The sequence below is a fragment of the Kryptolebias marmoratus genome, linkage group LG18, assembly GCF_001649575.2.
Source record: "Kryptolebias marmoratus isolate JLee-2015 linkage group LG18, ASM164957v2, whole genome shotgun sequence".
NCBI classification, from domain to species: Eukaryota; Metazoa; Chordata; class Actinopteri; order Cyprinodontiformes; family Rivulidae; genus Kryptolebias; species Kryptolebias marmoratus.
In genome coordinates, this window is record NC_051447.1 from 15,526,115 (window position 1) to 15,550,640 (window position 24,526).

The following is a 24,526-nucleotide window of genomic DNA, read 5'->3' on the forward strand; positions in this document are numbered from 1 at the left end:
CCTGCAAAGATAGAGAGACGTGTGTGTGTTTTCCCAAAAAAATGTAAGCAGGCAGCTTTTCTTTTCATATTTTTCACCTAAACCTAACCAATCTGCAGACAAATTAACAGAATGAAAGAATATTGAGCTTGAAGGTTTTAAAGTTCTGCCTGATGGGTTTGTGGTTTTTGTTATTAGGCCTATTTGGTTATTTGTCTGTTTCACATATCGATGAAATACAGATTCACAGGTGAAAAGGCAGACCTGAAGCCGAGCAGCCCTGATTTGCAGTTACTCAGTATTACTGGAGCGTGGCCTTTCAAGGTCTGAATATGACGGGCCAGCTTAAATAATGCAAACTCAAACGTTATGTAGCAGGAAACATCGGCTTCTCGGAATGTCGAGGATTTTGCAGTTTTGGCAGCACAATTACGGCACAGTACGAAGCACGCCCCCTACCTCCTCCAAAGCTCTACAAACCTGTTGTGCTGAAAAGGGCTTTTTGGGAAAGAGCCCTCGGGTAAATTGCTTGTGACATTCAACGAGCTAATAAAGTATCCTAATGGACAGTAGATGAAAAAGCTTTCCCCTTGTGTTCCCTTGGTATTCTGTTTAGCTTAATTGGAACCACTGGGGTCTGTAAATGTTTGAGCCATTGTTGCACAGAGGCCTGCAGGTGAGGACTAAAGATGAAAGACGTCAGACAAAGGAAAGAACGAATGTTGCTCCAGAGGTACATGCTTTCTACAGCGGAGGGTTTACGTATCGAGGCAGGATGATGAAGGAAGTCCACTGAGGCAGAAAGAGAACTAAACATCGAAGAAAGGGGGACATATGGACATGAAAAGGAAGGCTTTGTGGGAAAAGCGGACGAAGCTTTTAAGGCTCCAGGAGAGAAATGAGATGAAGGGAGATGGAAAGGGACTTCCTTTCAGCCCTTAGCTTATTTGTCCTGTAGCTGCAGAACCTGAGGACAGAGATGCTCTAATGAGCATGAACACTTCCCTATCATTGTGGTTTCACGTGTGTGTGTGTGGATACTGCTCCGACTGCAAGCAGTGGAGGATTAGACTTTCATTAATCTTACAGCATGTCATATATATATTTGAATGCCACATGGATGCATTGCAGCACTCTGGTGAAGCAGGTTTCCCTCAGTAACAGCATGCTCTTATCAAGCCGTAGTTTTCTACCATTTCCGCTGAATATCTGCTGTACTTATTAAACGTAACCTCATGTGAACGTGTGAACAGAGATTTCAAGTTAGAGGATTATGATGTAAAACCGAATGAGACGAATTTCAACACACGTGAAGAGAAACACGAGTAGGAAGAATGACAGAATAATTTCTTTACAGCTGAAATTGAGCTGAAAATTGGGCAAAAGGTGGCTTACGTCTGAGCTCCATGAACATCCTTGCTCGCCCCCCCCTTCCCCAAAGTGTGGAGAATTTTAATATAGAAAAGAAGTTGCATATAAATCCCTCATTATTACTGTTCTTTGAGGTGAGATATGTGGATACAACTCAATGGAGAATGTGTTTCCTGTCAGGAGCACATGTTTTCAAAGAGCCTCTATAACATACCCCCAGCCAGTGGTCTGATGGGCTCTGATTGGCTGAATTTAATTATCAGATGTTGCTGAAAGCCACCCAGTGCTCTGCGTCTGTTTGTATGTGTGTGTGTGTATGCCTCTGTTTGCCTATGTACAAAGCAAACAAGACTTTTCTTTATTTTTTTAATTCGTGAATCAAGCTTGTCTCATAAATGAAGAAAGTCTGAATGTTTTCTATACAAGAACTCACAGTATGTTATCAGATGTCACTGAAAGCCACCCAGAGTCAGAGCGTGTGTGTCTCAGTGTGTTTGCATATGTGCCTGCACCAATGCTGGCGACGATGCCCTTGTAGATTACACACGGCGCTCAATCTGTGTTTCGGCGCTCTTGCCCTCAGAGGGCGGATTATGGGATAAACAGAGCGGCGAGCTCGTGACGCCGTATACCCATTCGCGCGCTCTGCAGGTAGTCCTTCTGGGGTACTGTAGGCCTAGTTACAAGGCGCCGATCAGCTCAGAGCAAGAGCACTCGTCCTCGTTTATCTGCAGCTGCACATGTGCTGACTGCCTGATTATTTAGTTGTTTCAAGTATTTACCGCCCGCAGGCTCGGTGTGATGTGGGGTGCAGGAGCAACCACCAGGAAGTGGTTCAATATTTGCTTTTTGTTCACATTTAAACTCTGTTTTCTGTGCAAACAAGATTTACCTTGTTTGCACTGCTTAGGGTGGCAAGATTATAGTTTAAATTTGAGCTTTATTGTTTGTTTGTTTTTTCATTTAGGTTTAAAATAAAAGCATCTGAAGATGACGTGTTGATAACTAGAAAGCATTTGTGAAAATAATGGAATGATTTATATAAAAATGTAAAGTAAATCATGCTAACACCCACAGCGTTCAGACATCGATTTGAAATAAACTCATGCGATGTCTTATATGGTTATCCGCATGAGCTCAGAGTTTGCTTTGAACACACACACACACACACACACACACACCCCTCTCTTCTGCCGCTGATCTCAAGGACATTCAGTCAACATTTACTGGAGCTTTGATGGCTTTACAGCCTCTGTTATTGCTGCCTCCCACCCTCCTCCTCCTCCTCCCATCCAAGTCATCAGCAGGTCTCTATCTTTTGTGTCGTTGTGTAATTAACCACACAACGGGGAGCGGCCCGACATCCAGCTTCCTGCACTGATTGAAAAAAAAAAAAAGGCCACGCTCAAGCTTCAAGCTAAAACCATCTGGTCATTTATTTATATAATAACAAGACTTGGAGTATAAAATAAGCCCTTCTTTAGTTTTAACATATCTAAATGTCTAATTAGTTCTACTAAGTTGATTTAATTAGAAAAAAGAAATATTTATCTTTTTTTTTTATGATTATTAATATCAAGCCAGAAAAACTGGCAATGAAATGTCAAAGAAAAAACAGGAGGGTTACATTCTGACTTAAATACACCTCTACATTACCTACATTAGATTATTTGTCTTGTGTAATTTGCATTTATCTGAAATTGAAAAAGTCTTATATTGTCAATTAGGGAAGAGGAGATCAACTGATTCGTACGGATTCCCAGAAGGCAGCTGCCGTCGGTACAGCAGCTGTGTGCTCATGCAGTTTTAAAAGTAAATCTAGATGCATCGATTTAAGTCTTATTACTGATGAAATCAGATCAGTTTAATAACTGAAATTCGGGAAGCAGGTTTACGTTTGTGTATAAAGAACAGATTCCCTCTCCATCCCTTTATAGCTGACAGCTCTTCTTCTGGCTACACTTCCTGTTTATTTTCTCTTTAGCCACACCTACAGTGCAGGAATGCAACACCACCAATGGAAACAGCAACAGATAGTCTGCAAATGTGCTTAAAGCAACACAACTAATATTTCAGGGAGGGAGGAAGCTTTTATTCTTTTATATTGTAGAAAATATTTGCTGAGTTAGTGTACTAAATGCATCTGCTGCTGGCAGGTTTATTAATTCTGCACTAAGCCATATTTTTCTGTGTATGTATTATAAAATCAGGCTTCATGAAAGTTTTGCAATTTAAAAGCAAACTATGAGCCGCCATTTTTTTAATCAAGCAGTAAACTGGCCTCAACGGTTCCTTTGCTTTGTTGAATTGCATTGAATCTCAATATGTTTATTCAAACTCGTATGGAATCACACCCTGACATGGGTAAAAGCTGAATTGTGTCAAATCATTTGTTGCCACCCATGTAGCTTAAAAAAAACTGTCCTTGAAAGGGTATCAAGATACATGGGGACAATTAGCGGTTGTGTCCTCCTGTTCAAAAAGATGGGTTGTTTTAATGTAGAACTGCTCTGATTTTAAGGCATTTAACTCTTGTGGTTGTGAGAAGAATTGCGTGTGAACTGCCAAATGGACATTTTTTTTCATGGCACTGAATGTATTTTACCTAAACCTCAAAAGTCTTTATAATTCTGAGTCATTTCAGTTTCCAGTCGCTCCTGTCTAATCCTATCATTCTGTCTAGGGGGGCATCTGTGGGTATGGTTATTACAAGAATTTAGAACATTTTTGATAAATTTACGAAGAAATTTTTCTCAAATTGTAAACTGAAACATGTCCCACAGCACTGGAACTATTTATTTTTTGTCTATGTATGAAACTCCGTGGGAATTTTGGCCCATTTTCACCAGGAGTTTGTACAAATGTGTCATTAAGTGTGATTTTAGGTAAAAGTTTGCATATTTTCTCGTAATGTCGTCTCCAACTTAAAGCCCAGTGACGTACCTTTAAAAGGTGGCTCTGGACCTGAAGGTTGCTGGTACTTTCCCTTGTCTGGCAGAAAAAAAACTCGAGTCAGGGCCAGTGAATAATGCGTTGTCTGTCCAACTTTGTTCTAACTTAAGGCACACATGCCCTTGAGCAAGGCGGCAAATCCCTCCAACTTCTCAGGAGGGAGGTAAACTATAGCTGCCCGAGGAATGAAGACGATACCCTTCCATACATAGCCTTAAGCCTGGGTGCTTAACTGCTCGATGTAATAAGCACACAGCTGAAACACTGAGTAAGAACAAAAGGACTGCATAAATAAAGTGCATAGAAGGGGAATAGAAAACATTGTGCGATTGTGCTAATAAATGTGGACCATTTACTGTTTGCTTGTGCAGTTTACACAACTTAAGCAGCTTGAATACATAGTGTATTTATATAAAAAGCATGCTGACAAATATTGATTTTTTTTTTTAAACCAACCAGGAAGTGAAAAACTGCTTTCAAAGCGTTTTAAATATAAATGATAAGGAAGAAGGTAGCGGATATGGTCTTATTTCTTTCAAAATGAGTTTTGTTACGGGAAATTACAGAATATTTGTTCTGAGGTAAAAACATTCATGTGTTTTATCTGAGGAAGTAAAACATAGTTTACACTACAATGGCCCTGAAGTGCAAACCACAACAACATCAACGAAACACACAAACAAAAAACAAAGCACACAAACAAAAAACAGAAACGCAATTACATTAACAAACCGGAAAAGGTAGGTCCCAGTGGGAGACCTGAGAAATCGCTGATTGGACGAAACCACTTTTGAGCCGGAAGTTCGGGCTTTTGCTCTTTCCGCGTTTTGGTAAGCGGGAAGACAATCACAGCACCATGTATTGCCCGACCTGTGGAAAAGAGCTGGTTGAGGGCAGTCACCGAACTTTTGCAGTTGTTGTGGCAAGAGTCTTCAAGAAATGATTACCGATAACATTCATGTCGTAGAATGTTCTGCAGTTAGATTTATATCATGTTTTGTGGTTTGATTCAGACAGGAGGTAGGGGAGGCTGGGAAAGAAAAGGGAGGGAAAATAACCTCTGTTTTGTGTGTGTGTGTCTGTAAGGCGTAGCTGTGGCTGACAACAGCGAGTTAATAAAAACTGTTCAGCTTCCACGAGAGTCGCCCTTTGTGTGAGCTAACGCATAACCAGGAAAGTGTTACAATATTTTCAACAAACGAGCTAAAACCAGAAAAACTTCCGGCTCAAAAGTGGTTTCGTCCAATCAGCGATTTCTCAGGTCTCCCACTGGGACCTACCTCTTCCGGTTTGTTAATGTAATTGCGTTTCTGTTTTGTGTTTGTGTGTTTCGTTTTTTGTTTGTTTCGTTTTTTGTTTGTGTGTTTCGGTAATGTTGTTGTGGTTTGCACTTCAGGGCCACCGTATTAAACGGATGATTGGGTCTGAAATGTCCATAACCTTCAGTTTGTGGCAGCAGTTGTTTTGAGGGAGTTTGTATTTAAAAGGTACAAACTAATGACCTACAGCACGAGTTCAAATTAAATGGACTTTTTGCTGCTTTTGTGTTAACTCCTTAAAACGTTTCTACGTTGATTTCATGAAATATTGGCACAGAGATTTGGAGAAAACATTTATATTTGAAAATAATACATTTCTTTCTGATTAGGGTGTTATCTTGCTGGGTTGCAACTGTTGGGAAATGGTTGAAGACAAAATTGGGGGGAAAAGAAAAAACTAATTTTCACTTCAGATGGCATCGAGTCATAAGCTTCTGCTGACAAAATTTGGGTCACAAGTTGTGTTTGAATACATATCACCAAAAAAAATGACTATTTTACAAGGGGAGGGGGGGTTAAAAATGTTAAAAATTCTTGCAGCTGTAGAGTAAGGCCTTGCAACTCATGCAAGAAACTCCAGAACCCTTGCAAACCTTTTAAAACACTTTGGGTCTGGGCTGCGACTTTCTAATGCACCCAGCTGAAACAAATGAGACGAAGATCCTGGTTTAAAATTAAATTAAAGCTATAGTTCAGACCTTTGGAAGTGTAAACAGTTAGTATCAAACCTGTTGTTCTAGAAAGATTTAGTTTGGAGAAATAGTTTAAATCTGGCTGACTTAAACGAGACCAAAATCAAAGATTTTTTTTATCTTGAAACAACTCTAATCTAAAAAAAAAAAAAAAAATTATCATGCAAATTCTATTTATAAACCTTTACGCCACCACCAGTTTTGGTTTACACAATTATTTACAGTCCAAAGTACACAATTATTTTCAAGCACAAAGTCACAGGAGCAGCTAGCTGTAGCACTTTGGACAGTTTTATCATCTGTCTGCTAGAATAACCATAATAATATGAAAGTGGACAGAATATAAAAGTTTCTAAAATAGTGTTTGCAAGAACTGCTATGAAATTTTAAAGATTGGAGTTGTTTGCTTCTGACCCTGCTTGGACTAGCCAAAGAGATATCTACAACAGGTATGATATTAATGTTTCATAGCCGTTCTTCTCCATTTCAAAATAACAATCCCCTTTAGCACAGGTCAATAAGAGTTACATGGCTGCTGTATAAAGACACACATTTGACATATAACAACTATTATCTTCGTATCTGCGCCGAGATGTGATTTGAAAGCATTGATCTATAAAATCTTGCTTGCTTGCAATAATTCTGATTTATCTAAACCGGCGTTGGCATTTATCACTTCGAGTCACACACGTCTGGTCGTACAATCCCAGTCAAATAATCGACCACGTTGCACTCGGGGGACCCCATACGAGCCCCGTCTTATTGGTGGCAAAGGCGGAGAGGAAGAAGGGTGACAATTTGTTTAATCCCTTCCTGAATGCTGCTCCTCTCTCTCGGGGTGATATTGAAAAGATGCTCCAGGCTTTCCTCCAGCAAAGCGCCAAGCTGAGAAGCCCCTGGGAAATATTTTATTCAGTCAAAGCCAAATTTTCTCCTCTGCTCGCACACAGACACACACAAACTGCATCTTTGTCCTATATTTCAGCTGCGGTGTGCATTTTCATATTCAGTGGGATGATATTGTTCTAGAGAACTTTGAAAAGGAAAACTGAAGGTTAGCTTATCCTGTTGAGCCCTTAATATTCCTATTGTTAAATTTTCTTTCAAGTGTCTTTGAAGATGGATAAAGCACTCAACACAATCACTTGCTTTATCTTCTTCCTGTCCTCACGATTTCACCAAAGCAACACACATTATCTGGAGAAAAACATCTCCAACTTTAAACACACATACTTGGCTCACAGATGCTGCTGCCTCCACTGCCTCGGCCTCACATTTAGGGACCTGTGATTATGTTACAAGCAAATACAAACCTTGCAATGTCCTCTCACCTGTAGCTGATAAATTAGGATAGGAGGGGTGACAACCTTTCTTTAATTTACCACATATTTAGCTCTCGTTAAAGCAGGAACACCAGGTCAAAATGACCAAACAGGATAATTATTATAGGAACTCAATCATTAGATTATTTAATCTATAAACTTTTATTATCAGATCTCAACAGAATGAAAACGAAATGGCCAGACCCAAAAATTGCTGCTGCTTTTATCTTTCTCATCACGCGGAGTTACTGGTGCCTCACCGGATCAGAAGCTGTGGTCGGTCAGGCGACAGGCGACGCTCGAACTCGAGCAATTCTTTAACAGTGTGAAAGTTATTTCTCATCTTAAGCTTCTCTTTCTTTCTTTTGTTAGCTGGACTTAAAACACTGAGCAAAAGAAAGTTTTTCTCCAAGTTATAAAAACAACAAAACGAGGGGAAGAAGGTTTTTACATGACACACACAAAAACGAACTGCAAATGAGATGAACTGCAGTCACCCGCCAAGGCTTTCTCTTCAGTTTGTCAGACTTTGATAACTGGGACATTCAGACATTGGGGTTGAGCAGAAAGGCTTTATCTCCTTCTGTCCAAAGATTTTCTTTTTCTCTCATAACTCAGTACAGTTGTCCTGGAAGACAAAAGAGAAAAAGTTTGTTAAAACACTTGGAAATTTTCTCGTATTTCAGCAGGTTTCATAATCAAATAAACATCTTGTTTTAACAGTGAATCGTGTTTTTTCTTCACAAGCCTTAGGAAAGCATGTAGGTAATCTGTGAATAACTAATTAGAGGTCCACAGGTGTTTACACGTGTCCTAAAACAATCAAGATTCAGTCGGGTCAGACTGAACTTCAGAGAGAACAGTAACTGAAAGAGGTCAGAAGGTCAGAGGTCATGAAGGGTGCTGCTTCATGCTTGCCCACCTCATTAGTTGTGCACGCGTGTTGGTGCACGTCGTCTTGCTGCTGCCCCCACAAACAGAGGTGTTCGCTAAGGTTAATGAAGTGAAAGCCTCCTACTAATTTGTGGCTTCTGAACATGTTTGCTCGGATTTTATGCACCTCGGGTCTCCACTAAGCTTGGTCTCTCCCGCCTCTTAGCACCGTGTTGTTGTTTTTTTTGTGTGTGTGTTAATATAAGAGTGGATGTGATGATTCATTAGACGGTAATTATTTTCACTTAATAAATAAATTGATCAAAACTGTTTCCAAGAGTAAAGCATATGGAAATGCGTACGGGTGGCAAGTAATGCTAATTTATTGTTAATCTGTGAAAGAAATTCTCTTCCTAATGACTTCAGATAGTGCCTGTCAGCAGTACAGTTACAGCGCGCTGCGTGGCTCAGCTGTTTTTCTTTCTTTCTGCATATGTAACTTGACTTACTGGCAGTGATTCTGCAGAAAAACCCAACTTGGATTTGTGTTGCGATAGATATGCTTCAGTCCAAGTTCTTCAGGGGCCTTTCTAGTCACAGTTGAACTGAAAGGTAGCGTCTCTTTGGGCTGCGATGGATGGCGACTCGTTTGCAAACGGCACTTGCAAGGTTGAAACTGATTATTAACGCAATAAAGAGTTGTTGCAGCTGTGAGAGGAGAGTGTTTAACACAAAATGTACTGTATTGTTACAACTTTCAGAAACATTGTTTTTTGGATGACAATGTTGGGATAAAAAGCCCAATAAAGTGATAATAAATTAGTTTAACCACGAGGTAAAGCTATTTACAGTTAATTAGTAACCTGAGCTAACTATGTAGCTTAATTTACCGGGTCAAAAAGCCTTAAATCTGGCGCCTCATATGCGGTATTTAAATATTTGTGTATAAACATTATTTAGGCTGGATATCTGCGTCCTGTCTTAACACAGTATTTACTCTCACCTGTCCACCTGTCAGTATCTCATGTTTGTCTGTCAGGGTGCCCACAAACAGAAAGCGTGTGCAGAGCTGTACTATTTTGGATTAAAACTGCATAAATAGTTAAAAAAGAAGCATAAATTGCACCAAAATAAGCGTATATGTCTTAAATAGCTAAAGATTTAATTTAAATAATGCCATGAATTTTCTAGAGTTTTCAACATGTTCAGCAGATTTGAGTTGTGCAGGTGTCTCAAACACTTCCCGGTTTAGTTTTTGTAATTTTTAAAGCGGTAGAGCTGTAATTCGTGGGAGCTCTTCCACGACAGAAAACATCCAAAGCTACAGCCCCAAATGTCCAGGGGTAAAAACCATGCCAATGATAATTAATTAATGAAAAGCTTGGTGCAAATCTGCCTGTCTTCATTATAAAAGTGCTCTCCAGTAGATGAAACAAATATAAAAAGCAGGTACAATGTAGACAAAGGTCAGCAGCGAAAGAAGCACAGCTTACATATAGTCTAGCAAGCTGTAAAACCAAAAAAGGGTGGGATTTTTCAAAAACTGTCTGTACAAAACATGACTCCACAGTCTGCTGGTCCAAAACATGAGGAATTCAATCACACTGCAACTGGAAATTTTCCCATTTTCTCGCAATTTTGAGTTGCTCACTAGTCTCCAACAGTTGTAGCTCGGTGGGATACTACCCTTAGCAGCTTTTTAAAATTTGTTCCCCTTTTGGTTTTTAATAGCCAGTGCTATTTAATGCTATATCCCTCTCCCCCGCAACACTCTGCAGCTCTTCCTAGGGTATCCCAAGGCATTTCCAGGTCAGAAAGGATAGATTATCCCTCCAGCTAGTTATGGGTCTGCCCCTAGGTCTCCCTTCAGTGGGACATGCCCAGAAAACCTCCAGAATGAGGCGCCTAAGAGGCATCCTAACCTCACGACCGTAGGTGAGGGTTGGAACATAGTGGGACCAGTAAAACAAGTGCTTTGCCTTTCGGCTCAGCTCTTCACCGCAACGGACCAGAGCAACGCCCTCATTAAGACCGAGAAGAAAATTCCTAGATGCTCGAATTCATCTGCTCACCGGAACTCACATCAAACCAATGCGTTCTGATTTGGTTTTATTTTGTTGATAGGTTGTGTTTCTAAAGTCTTAAGTGAGACTGTAGACCTAGTATTGCTTTCTTATTGCATTACAAGATGTTTAACGCCCATCATTTCATGAGTAAGCACACAAGCAGTGTGAAAGATTTGTAGAGCAAACATTCTGCTTTGACTTAAAATACAAAGCTGCTGCTGCAGGTGGACTGTGCAGAAAAGCATGATTGTGTTCACATAAACAGCAAGTCAAAGATGGACACGAAATCCCAGAATCCTGCTGTACTTTTCTCTTTTTTTGTTTTGTTGTTTTTTGGGGGTGAGAAGACACCAGGCGATCTGACAAGTTGACTGTTGCGAAACATGAGAAGTGATTTCCTGTGGGGTTAAACTGCCCTATCTGCTCATATTTGTAAAATCACACGGCAATCGGAGGAGAAAGCCAGCCGGCAACAAGAAAACAAAGCCAAAACTCATCTCTCCTGGTGGAAGCCACGCTGGATGGAAACAGAAGAAGGGAAAACTGGGTGAAACACAAACAGGAAAAGCAAACGAGGAGAAGTGTAGCAGTGAGAGCTGTTTTGGTTTCTGTCCAGACATTTTTACTCAAAAACATCCCTCAGGTTCAGAACTTATTACGGAGCACAGAATTGCCTAATGTGCTTATTTCTGTTGCTAATGCAGCAGACATGAAGGAAGACGGGCTACAGCTCTCCAAGGGGAAGTGTACAGTACAATAAGACCTGTAAGCACAATTTATATAATTAGATGCTAAGGCTGGAATTAGAGTCCCACATGAGTGTTAAAAAAAGTCTCCTACACACTGTGTGCCAAACCAAAAAGGTAAAAAAAAAACACAAATTGTGCTCGTTTATCCTGAATAATTGTAAGAATGATAAAACGCAGCAATCAAAAGTAAACTTCAGTTTTTCATTCTTTTTCCCAGTCGTCTCCTCCGCTCGCCTCTTCGTTCTGTCACCCTTTGAACTCTTTGCCTGGAAGTCTTATTAACGGTGAATAATAACCAGAGTATAATTTTAACACCCATGCTGCATTTAGCCAGTGGCCACTCATCCGCTCGCAGTTTGAGACAAAAGATGGTGCGATGTTGAATTTGCATGAGGAGGCAGGGGAGCGGAGGAGGAGGAAGAGGAAGAGCGGAAACAAAGTAGGAAACCAGGAAAAAAATGGAGAACGAGGCAGAATGAGCAATAACGGGAGACGTGGCAGCATGATAAAACAAAGAAAGAAAGCCAGAGGAGCAAATGGAGAAGACTGAAAAAGGAAAATAAGAGTGAATGTCAAAAAAAAAAAAAAAAAGAGGGAGTCGGGATGGAAATCGGCGTGGGTGTGTGATTTATGCCTGGGGAGCTCAGTGTCTCCCTGTGAGGCTGCCTGCTGAGCCCTTAACCTGAGAGGCGAAATGGAAGGGGGATTATAATCCCCCTGCTGTACTCCACCTATACGGGGTTAGAGATGAAGAAAAAAGGGATAAAAGTAGGAAAAACAAGTAAAAATCTATTACTGTTTCCCTCTCACAACCAGCTTGATAAACCCATCATCATTGTCTTTCTTCTAAAAGGTAACAAATGTAAAAAATCATTGAAATAAGCTTTTTTTAATAGGAAAACTGATTTATTTAGATTTCAAATGCATTTTTAATCAAAAGAAACAAACAAAAGATGCTTTTTAAGCAGTGAAACCCTCAGCTAATTTATTATTAATACAGTTGGATCAAACAGAACTGGATGTGCTGATTTGTCTAGGAAGTCTAAAAAAAATGTATATCCAAGAAAGCAACACAGTCTCCTATTAATTTCTTTTTATTACCCTTGTCCACTCATCATTACCTCCTGTAGTTTATAGCTTTTGAGCCACTGACTGTATCATTAGATTCCCTCTTTTATTTAATGTTCCAAAGAGACTACTTAAAGCAATGATTGAACATTTTAAGAAACACATATATTTATTTTCATTCTGGTTGTCGAGGTTAGCAGCTTTTTTTTTAGCTTTATTGACAGATCCTGCTTTTCAAAAACATCAACTCATCAAAGATCCTGTTAGGATTCCTCACCAACTGTACCTTTTTTTTCATTCATATTTGTTGTTGTTGCTCTTTTGTCAGCGTTGAGCATCGAAAGCAATAATTAAAGTATTCTGAAGTATAGTTTTGGGGAAACGTTATGAACAATTAATATCTTACCTGTTGTAGATGGCTGTTTGAACATCCTACAGCTGGAGAAAAAGCTCTTTAACCTGGTCCCAATTGAAGTTTGTTTAATTACTGTGGAGTCGAGGCCAAACTGGAAACTCTATAAAACTCTGATTACTTGCAAGCATGGATAGTGACAGCAGCAGCTAGCTGTAGCACTTCCAGTGCTGTCAGGAGAACTTACTAGAAGTATTGTAATTATCACCCGCTGTGGAAATACGAAGGCAGATAATTAGGATTTTGCCAGTGTGTTTGCATGCACCTGTTAGCAAAATATCTCACAAACAGCTGAATGGATTTTTATGACAATCTTAAAGTAATTATTTTATATAGATCTACAACTGATGACCGCAACAAATAACTATAAACCTGTCAGTTTTGCAAATGCTAAGCTAAAATTTGATGTGATAATAGCTGTTAGTCTTACAGTAATGCATAAAATGGATACAACTTCAAAAATTTCTCAAAATAAGAGCATCTTAATTAAAAGCTCCAGCAGTATTGTTTCCTTTAAGGAGTCTTAATGCTTGAAATTCTGTCAGAAAACAACAACAGAATGTGAAACAGATGGCAACGTAAGGGTTTATAAAATAATCTTCCTGTGAATCGCTTAAAAATTTTACTTCCACTTTCTTTTACGTCCTGTTCGATCTAGCTGTGAGTTCATCAATCTGGATTAAAATATTTTTCTTCAGTTGACATTGTTCAAAGAGCTATCTACAACAGGTAAGACTTTAATTGTTTATACCGGCAATGACAGCTCCTTATCATAGAATTTGACTTAAAAGCCGTGACTGTGATGAAAATCTTCTTTCTGATTTCTGGGTAATCGCCCTTGAAATGGACAAACAGAAAAGCAGATATCCCACATCATGCGAGCCTTTTTTGTCTCAGTAGCTGAACGTTTTATCCACATTCAGGTTATTTCTGGGCGAGCAGAGTTAAATGAATTTCTGTTCAGTCTTTAACTTTAAATCACAGATGGCACCAGTCACGCTGGAAAGTCGTACTATCTCTTCAGCATCACCACACATTAAAAACAAAAACACTTTCAGTAAGGTAGTGATTGGAAAACCAGAGTAGCTGGTAAAATTAAATAATATTAAAACACATTTTACTTCACTCACATTGGTTAATTTTATCATTTTAAAATGGCATCATGAACAGGCAATGTGAATGTATCTATTAGCTTGTTAGTAAACAGAAATAAGTGGTTAAAAATAACCGCATGCACAAAGCCCTGCAGCATTTTGTGAGCCTTTTGTGGGAGGAAAGAATAACAAAATATTTTTATTTAGAATCCGGTGGTGGAATATAACCCCTCGGTGCCCTCCTGCTCCAGCTTTGTCTCTAAACTTGATGCGTCCTCTTCAGTCAACGTTTGTTTTCTCACCAAACGGCTCATGGTGCATTTTAATAGCTTCCTAGACGTAGCTGGATTCTGTGCTCTGCTACAAATTCGTCTTGTCTATAATTGACGAAAGCTATGTAAGCCAGCACAGACTAGATGAGTCAGACAGGAAGTCAGACACAGAAACGCCGTAGAAAATCTGATCAGTTGCAGGAAATTACAGACTAAAAATGCATAACGACATAAAGGAGGTTGACATTTCTGTCCATTTGTGGCCGGTGCTGTAGGATGTACCCTAGAGGAGGCAGATTTTTATTAAAACGTTCCCGTAGAAGATGGATAGATTTAAAACTTAAACTGATAGCTGCGATCTTCAGAGGACTTCTCAACCTCCCAAGGCACTTGTTTTATTTTTTTTTTTTAATTTACTACTCTAATTACATGTAAGCAGCATCTCTTAAGGTCTAATGAAACTGTTGAAATGTAAGTGTTTACACCATTTTATAGACAAGACGCCATATGTTCAGTGGTCAGTTCCATGACAAAATGCCAAGTCAGTCTTGTACAACAACCCGAACCACTCTTCTAGATTGTCTGCCCGACTTTATTTTTTTCCTTCACCAGTTTGCCTTTTTTTTCTTAATTCTTAACTTATTCAGACAACTTTTGGATATCAATTGACCCTCATATATTCGTGTTCAGCTACACATCAATTTGCATTTGATTTTTCAATTATGAGTTAAATATTTGTCCTCCATTGGAGGGTGGCATTCAGACAAAAAATACAAATTACATCAAAAACACTGAAATACTCCTGTTGTGCCACCAGGTGGCGATAACATCAGCATTAACCCATCGACTGTAAAGAAGGTGCAACATTTGTCTTAGGGAGGCTGCCATGTTGGATTTTTTTAATTAGTCTGGGGAACCTGTCTACTTATTGTCACATGACTTTTTATTTTATTTTTTTAGGCTAAATGTATGTTACAGCTGCAAGATAAGTGCATGAATTACAAGAATCAACAATTTAATTATTTTTTTGGTTTTTGTTTAATGAGGCCAGTGTTTCATTTGTTTGTGTGGTGTACAGGGAAGATGGTCCTGTTCTGACTTCAACTTCCTGTATGAGGTCCAGATTTTATTTCAGTGCATTCACCACGAAGCAAGACAAAACATTCTCCTAAAGCATCTACTGTTTATTCTTTGATTCGGTTTCCACTTTTGTCGTCAACCTTAGCAACACAACTAAGGTTAATCAGCAACAAAGCAAGGATAAAGTGAGAAAATCGTTAAGCTTAGTGTTGTAGTTTCTTGTGCATAAAGGAATAATTGAAAACTGTTTTATTTGCCTCATAAGTTTGAACTTTGGTTGGGAATGCTGCCACACTTAGCTTAAGTGTTCAAGGTGCAAGTCGGAAAATCAGGATTTGATCAATTCTTGCATACAGTGACCACACTAACTGCACTTTTTCTGCATTTTACTGCATTTAAACATTGTATGAAAATGTTCACTGGAAGAGATCATACAGTACTATGTGTAGCTGATTTAATAAAGTAAAAAATTGATGGAAGTACAAACAAAAGAATCAGTGCAATTTTCAGTCTTTTTATCTGCAAAACAGCCATATTGAATTTTGAGGCCAAGGCTGGTATGAAACCTTCAGTTTTCCAAGCTAAAATTCCATTTTCTATATCTGCTTTATCATTTGCAGGGAACTGGTGTCTATCTATGTTTGGCTGAGATATGGGGTCCACCTGGACAGGTCACCAGTCCATCACAACCTGCTGATTTTTCCAATTAGGGAACAGAACTGAACACACAGTAAGTAAGCTGCTATGCAATTGTTTTTCTTAAACTGTCACTTAAAATACCCCTTGTGGAAAAGCATTTGTTAAAACTTATAATTCCCGAACAATGTTGTTGGAGATGAGAGTTCAAACCAAAATGTTTTTGTGGAATACCTGCGTTAATGTGGACAGGTGCTCAGTTTCATTTAAACTCAAGCAATGACAGAGGATATTGTTTAGAGAGGGTTTCTTCTGTGAGGATTATCCAAGAAAATAACAGTTGAATGGTTTTCTTACAGAATGCACACACTCTTATACACACACACAAACCAACTTGTTTTTATTGGGAAAAATCCTTGATTATTGCTGCTGTTATAATTTCTCCTGTCACGGATGGAGATCTGCTTACCTTGTTAAAATAAAAAATAGCACTGGCGATCCATTTACAGCAGAGTAAAGAAGCCATCTAAAAAACCATTTTTGTTCTATAATTGTGTTCCCTGTGAATTTGCTGTTGCATAAATGCAATGGATCAAGTTAAATTGCTTTGCATTGCCGGGTAAAAACACACATACCCTCACTGAGGAAGTGTTGATATTTCACGCAGAGACGCAGTGCACAACTGCAGCCTGATATAGTTTGCATGTTTCTAACACACACCCATCACCGTTTCTAATTTGTATCCTCCATGCCAAAACATTTTCACTAACAGAACCGAATTATAGGGGTCCCATTTGGGGGGACCCCTATCTTAAGTCCATGCAGCTAAATGCAGCTTTTCCTGTATTTACTGTAATTCAGTTGAGTCAACACAGCTTTTCTAACTCTGTGCGGCGGCGCTTTTCGACAATTTACGGTAATTTTGTGTTAGGCAGCAAAACTCTACTAGCGTTGATGGTATTTCAATTTTCAGCAATTTAAAACTCATTTTAGGCAGCAAAACCTTTCTAGTATTTACGGTAACTTATATTAGGTGGCACAGCTTTTCTACAATTTACGATAATTCCTTTTAGGCGGTTCGGCTTTTCTAGCATATAGTTTTATTTTACATGGCACAGCTTTTCTAATTTCTAATTTTCTAATTCTCACATCTGTGTTGCTGTTTTTTCTCTGCTTCTGTGCAGAAAAAAATCTGCCAGCCCACATAAGTACAGAGTTGGAAAGACAATATGACAAGTGAAGAAAACTAGCATGACTGTCAGTAAAAGATCATTTAAATTTGCTTAATTTTAAAAGAAGACCACCGGTATAAGTCTTGTCTGTACAGATAAATTATTATGCTGTTTGATGGACAAAGTGTTCTCAAAAATGTTTGGGAAACAGGTGTTATTTGCTCATGTGTGTCCATACTTTCTTTTCTGGCACTATGACTGTTTCTTTTTCCCCCCCAATATGCTGTAAGTCGATGTAGTGGCCCCTTTATTGTTAATATGCCTGTGCTCCTGTCATCCTACATTACCCATAATTACCCACAAAAAAGAGACAGTCCACATCCCTGGGGATAGATGTGCACACATACACAGCATGCAGACAAAATGGTAAAGAGTGAATGAACATGCAGACAGTGTTTCCTCTTAATTACCTCCACTTCAGCTCCATCTTATGCGCTGTAAGGAGAAACAAATGAATATAGCTGCCGGCTACGCCACTACAAGCACTGCGGCTTGGTTTGCTGATTGGTATGCTTATCTTGACTTCGTCGTCAACAAATATATGATGTGGCGTGTCCTCGTGCGTTAGCATGCTCATCAGACTTTATGTGGGGCAGAATATAAAATCCAGTCATTTCATCTCAAACGGTTTTATTTACAGTAACGTGCAGTTAATGAGTTTTTAGTCCCAAGACTGGAAAAGCAACAAAACAAGACAATAAAGCACTCACTTTGGCAAAATAATTAGGAAAAAGAAACTTGCAAAATGTGACATTTAGCATGTGGAGCAGACAAGACTATGCATGAGTGTTTAAATTCTGCATAAATATTAGGCTTGGGCCAGTTACTAATATAAAGGTATGCCCTGATGTTAAAGTGTTAAAACCACTAATTTTTCCTGTCATATTGTTCCTATGGCTTAAAGGCTTCAACAAGAAAACAAGGACAAGGTGTAATTTTTTCTTCTTTTAAACTTTACTCCACCATTAAGGGACTTATTGCTCCGAGCCTTCATTTAGTTGTGTATCTGAGAGAGAAATTACCGTGTTGAAGATGTCCTTCGTTGGTTATACTTTTTATCCGCTGTTCAGTCGTGGCTCGTCTTCCAGAAGAGGAACATCCGCCTCTTATGCTGCTTTGAAATGAATGTTTGCAACAAGCTACAAGAGTTGGCATGTTAGCAGGTGAAATACAAACCCTACTGCCCAATTTCTACTGAGGCTGGTAACCAGCCTTTGTCAGGCTTTCAAAAACCAGAACAGCAGAAAAATAATATTTAATGCAATCAGCACAATAACTTTAGAATTACACTAAATAAATAAATCTGTTGCTGTGCTTTAGTGTTGATCTGCCACTCGTGTATCTTGTGCAGCTAATAAAAAAGGAAGGCAACAGACCTTTTCTTTTTAAAGTGCATGACATAACAGTCAGCTAAGCATAAACAGTCTCTTACAGGGAAAACTTCAGCTCATATTTATGTGAAGAACTGCCCCACAGTTTCATTAAACAATCTGCTCATGGTGAAATGTGTCCATAATGTCACCGTTTTAAAAACAGCCTGCTGACTCTCTGGTTTTAGCTCAAAAACTGGTCCTAACATTTGTAATTAGATTGAAAAGTTAGCCATGATGTTTAATGTCACTGTAAATAAAAATGGTATAAATAAAACTGCTGATCACAAATGGGTTTAAAATCTGTCCTGAGTGCAGGAAAATGTGGACACACGGATTTTAAACACTGTTAACTAGTTTACTTGTGTTCATACCCTCATTATTTATACATTAACATTAAAATTGCTATAAATAAATATGATATTGCATATTATACTATAATTATAATATAATCATTACTAAGCAATATGGGATATAAATTTAGGCAGAAGTAGTAATATTGGCATTTTTCTTTTTAAATAAAAGTAAATAAATCATGTTTTAAAATGTTTTAGTACTGTAACAATTTTGCTCAGCATTATCATTCTGTCAGAATCTCATACCAGCCCCTGCCTAATTAGTATGAATGCAAAACTGGGAAGAAACCATTTGAGCTCTCAAACCCTATCACTAAAGAAACAGATTGTTCTTTTGCTTGAAGCTGTTTTTCCTGTCAAGTCAAACAGAAAATATGTTAACCACTAAAACACACCACATTCGCTTGTTTCTCAGTCACATATGTTCACTTACGGCTGCCACATTCCTGGAAGCGGACACGCTGGTTTTCTCGGGCTGTCGGCTTTTTCCCCCCCGTCTTTTCAAGCTCATGTCATTCTGCGAGATGATTGATTCAATCCCCAGCCAACTTCTTGGAGCTACAACGTCAGGAGATGGCTTTAAGTCGTCTTTTTACCTGCAAGGAATTTTATCTCCCATTCCCAGATAATCCCCTGTCTTGCAACTCAGCTTGATTCCTGTGAGTTTTCACAATATCACAATCATAGGAGGCTAAACTTTGCCAGGCTCCAAGCTATCCATTTGTGGCCAAAACACAAAAGTTCTGACTAATCGATACAAACAGCTTTGGGCTGCTTTAAGACTTGACAACTGTCAACATTAGCGACTCAGTTCTGGCAACTGGAAATTCACCAGGAAACCTGTTCCTCTCTTGTTTCTGTAAACCACAAATATTTTTAATTACATTTCACGCACAGTTATGTTGGTTTTATTCGCACAGGCACATCATCAGTGTGCTTTATAAAAACATTACACCCTTTATTCTTTAAGTTCAAGAACATATGGACTAACTTGTGAAAAAACGGGCAATAATGACCCACTGACAGTGACTTGTTAGGATCTACAGCAGGCTGCTGGAAGGATTATGGACCTTAAGTTTATTTTTTGGCTTCGAAGTCCCCTTAAAGTCCCCCAAAGCTGGACTTTAAGGGCTGGGTATTCACCAACCCTAATCTCAGGGTTGAATATAGATGAAACACGGTGATAACAGCAGTAATAACCTGTTTTAAATTTTCTTTGGATGATTTGTATTTTGTTATATTTGTCTCACTGTTCGATTGTACAGAATAAGAATACTGCCTTTTCTCATTGTTTGGAATAAAGCCACGAAATTCTGTTTTTTAGAAACTGCCATGCTGCATTTTTGAAACCAGAGTTTGTGCACGAGAGGTGTGTGTCTTTAAGGCTCGGTCCCAATACTCGCACTAAACCCTACGCCCCTCTATGAAGCGTGTACTCAGTCAAAGTGCACAGAAGGGTTCGTGTGCGCAGGTTACAAGCGTGCAAAAACTGGAGAATTGGGACAGCACGGGTTACGTCTTCAACTTGCGCCTCTGCGTCGTAACTGTGACGAAGTATTGTGGGTAAATAATTCGCCGAAGTTCGCCTGGATGCCGGCTTAGCCAAAGGGTGGGTGTAGTACACAAAGGGGGCGGAGCTAAAGACCACTCCGTAGAATTGGGACACACTACGAACTCAAACCCTTCAGCATGAACGTGAATTTGAAGGACACGAGGGTGGAAGTGCGAGTATTCGGACCGGACCCAAGACCTGCCTGCTCACCTGCACAAAATTGTGGTGTTGCATCAGATCTCTTTTATTAGAATTAAATTAGAAAAATGAGTACTAGAACACACATTAGCACAGTAAGACGTATGTCAATGGAAAAACTGATCTCAGGTGTTTGTATTTCATTTACGTGGATGGGGCAGGACTTAAAACTTTTAGTGAGACAAGCCTATGATGATGCTGGTTCCTTTTTCGGCTTTAACTTCCAGTTTCCTCCAGGAGTTTAGATTTTATTACTGGTCGATGGCCTTACTCAGAGTACTGTATAATCACTGTTAGTGAAACTGTTGCTGCAGTATTTAAATACACAAAATGCAGATAAATAAATTGTTATTGGTTTGTATTGGGAGTAGTCATTAGCCTGGTTACCGAGCCCAACAGTTGCCAAATCCTACTGATTTACACCTAGAAAATCGACCACCGTTAAGTTGGTCAAAGATGTGGTTTCAGACAAAACAAAATGCAGCATTAGCTAACAGCTTTGTGCTCGACTTTCACCTTCATTTGAGACAGGCGCTGTCACTTTAGACCGCTACTGTTCATTAATTTAAGTTCATGCTGTTGCCACTTACAAACCAATGACAAAATAAAATGATTACAATCACAAAAAAAGACAGAAAACAAAGATTAAAGACAAAGTGCAATTTTCAAAAACTCTTCACAATACACAGTTCCGGATTAGATAAATGTAGATTTGTGTGATCAAACTGTAGCTGCAAATTTTAATGTAAGATTCACTTTCACTGTATTTGGTTTGAGTTTTGCAAAGGTAAATTGCTATAAAATTGTTGTACATTTTCCTTATCTGTATGATTATTTTATTCTTGGCAAGGTATTTCCCACTAGCATGACTCATAGAAGAAAAAATACATTATGGGCCTCTTTAAGAAAGGGTGCTTTTAATGTTGAAGTGTATTTGCCACTTAAACTCATGTTCAGGCGAGCTGTAATTTGATTTGCTGCAGTGCACTAACATGCTTTATCTGATGTTTTCTTATAAAATGGATTGAAACAAGTGCCTGCTTTGCAGCAGCTTGATGGGAACCTCTGATACACTTTGTGAATGTTCAAAATAGATTGCTGTGCAACTAGAAAAAGTCATATCACTGGCACCTATTCATTTACCCCACAGTCTTTAGGCACACATTTTTTAAAAGACATCCAAATGGATTTTTATCACTTGCATGCAGCAAATTTAAAACCATTAAAGTTAAGATGCAGCAGTTCAGGCAGCAGCTGATAAGTGGGACAGCTTGGCATCATGCTAATGGAGTGTGGAGTCGGTGCCAGTTGAGAAAACTTCTACTTCAAATCAGGACAGGTCATTGGCTGGTTCTACTGAAATAATTTAATGTTTAATAGCAAAGGGTAAACTTGATTTCTTTAAGCTTTGTTGAATTTCAGAGAAATGATGGCCCACATTTGAAGGCCGCAGCTCATTTCCTCTGATCAAATTGCCACGCAGCGTCCACCATTTTGTTCCCCTTTGATGTGAAGTTCAAAGGGGTTGCGAAGCTGTCATTGGCTGCCTTCAGATGCATCAACCCCAATAAACTTTGAGCTGAAAGCAAAGCGGACTGAGACGGCCCGTTTCTTTAGACCATATCGGAGATCTGATGCTCGACGGAAGCGAGCGGAGCTTTAAGAGCCTGTCGGAGGGGAAACGTGGAGTGTTTGAGACTGAACGTAAAACACAATCGGGCAGCTCAAGGTCCAAGACATATACAGACGAACACAAGGATAGAGGGAGAAGGCAGAAGATGGATGGTCAGGTCAGAGTGATGCGACTGCCAAATGGTGAAGGAAGATAAGCAGGAGACAGATGAGTTTCTCCTCCATCAGTCTGTTGATGAGGGAGGGGTCCTGGGGAGGTAAAATGAGAACCATTTATGAAAAAATGTCACATAATCATTAATGGCTGCATGGAAAGCTAAGAGTGGGGGAAAAATCCCTCAAAAGAGCTGAAATTATTAGCCGACAGCTAATTTGTTTGTTAGCTAGTGTAGCGTTCTTTTAAATGCAGCAAATTAGAACTTGTAAAAGTGTTTGCGACACTAATTGTTTTCTTGCTCTGTAACGTAATCATTCGAACGGTGTTCTGCACTGCTTGGCGATAAACCTCAAGGGAGGGAACTAACTTGCTGTTGCTGTAACCTGCTTTTTTTGTAAAAAAAAAAAAAAACTTATGCAGTGAGATTTATGTTAAAAGATGTCGCACACAAGAAGTTAACAAAACACAGAAATTTTCTCTTTGTATCTCTTCAGCCTTTTTAGATTGTGTTATTGCCTGCTGCCAAAGGCAAGAGGCAGTACTTTTTAAAACTCTCGTGTGTGTAAATGTTTTTTTCTGTAGTGTTGGCAAAATATGGACAGATTTTACTGAAATTCTCAGAAAGTCGTCATTGAGTGTAGAGTCTACCCAATTCAAGATGGCCACCAGAGCCAACTGACCTTAGCAAACACAAAAATGGCTCTAACTCATTTAGTTTTACAGATGTTGAGCTGAATTATGGTGTGGCAGTGGCTGAGCATTATCCCTAACACATACTTTGAGGCAGCTGGGAATGTGCATTCTTTCAATGAATGCTAGGCTTTTAATGTCTATCTTTTTTGTTGTACGTTTGCTTTATTGCACAATACTTTAGTCCTGCTTGTGTGGTTTTAAATGTGCTTTATAAATAAATTGACACTGACAAACAAAGCTGACTTCATTCATGATTTGGCATCTTATCAATAACTAATCTCATTTTTGAACATTTTTCTCAACTGTGACTGTAGGTCTACTTCTCCACAGCTGATGAAGGCACGAAATACATAAATCTTTAAGTTGTGGTTTTATAATTTACTGCTTCGTGGCGTTTGAGCCGGAGAAAAAGCTTCGAGTCAACTGTACTTGCTTTCTGACTTCCATATCTCAGTCTTTTGGCTGCCTTTAACCTCACTCCACTCCTGCGAAATACTGAAAACATATGCAGAGGCAGCAACTCTTTCCTGGATGCACTGCCTAATGTCACTACATCACCAGTGAGCTTCTACACTTTACATATTTTGTTGCTGAAGACATGCAGGGCATGTTTTTTTTTTCTTTTATCTGATTGCCAAATCATCAAAATTCCAAGTACCTTTCTGGTAAAGTTGGGCTTGTAGCTAAAAGTAGTGTTGATATTGGTTGGGATGTTGTCATTGTGCTGGGAAGCTAACCCAGCATTTTTTATTTTTTTTGTAAAGAAGAGAAATTTCAAAGTCAGCAGTAGAGCGTATAGAAGTCTGTTGGCTTTAAAAATTCAACCCCACTTGAAAAATGTCACAAACAGAGTCGATAATAAAATGACAAGTTGTCATTTGGGAAAATGCTAACAAAATATTAAAACTTGCAGTTGGTCCCACTGCTAAATTTTTTTCGATATAAACTTTGTCTGCTGCTCCATCTGGCAGCTTTTATCAGAAAACAAAGGCTCTGATAAATCCCTTATGCTTAGCCTGCCCAGGACTGAACAGCAGATAGACGAATTACCATCTGGATAAAGAGACATAATCTGACAGTTGGCAGGTAGAAACCTCAGATTCGTGCAGGTGAAAAGACTGAAAATTGGAGTTTAATTCAACAAAGCTTGGGTCAAATATAGGCAATCAGTCTGCAAGGCAAACCTGGACGACACCGGGCGCTAAAAGAGCGAAAATCCAAATGGTTTAAATTACACGGCAAACAGAAGTACAGATCTCAGGGTAGGCAAAGGGTTGTTTTAAAAAGGAACAAAAGAATAATTCATCAGTAAACAAGGACACAAGAATAAAATGCCCTGAATGCTTTCAAGTGCATAAACACAATATGGCACCAGGGAGAGAATCAGAGTTAAGAATTTCTTTTTTTCTTACCATTAAGTTGACATCAAAGCAGTTGGCTTTAAAGAAGAT

General features: G+C 39.0%; 1 long non-coding RNA gene across 1 annotated transcript in view; it reads left to right on the plus strand.

Moving 5' to 3' along the window:
* Positions 1-24,526, plus strand: part of LOC112450785 — a 241,257-nt gene that overhangs the window by 140,490 nt on the left and 76,241 nt on the right. The window contains exon 5 of the long non-coding RNA XR_003039481.2: positions 15,870-15,979. This is a non-coding gene — a long non-coding RNA (uncharacterized LOC112450785). The remainder of the gene's footprint in view (positions 1-15,869; positions 15,980-24,526) is intronic.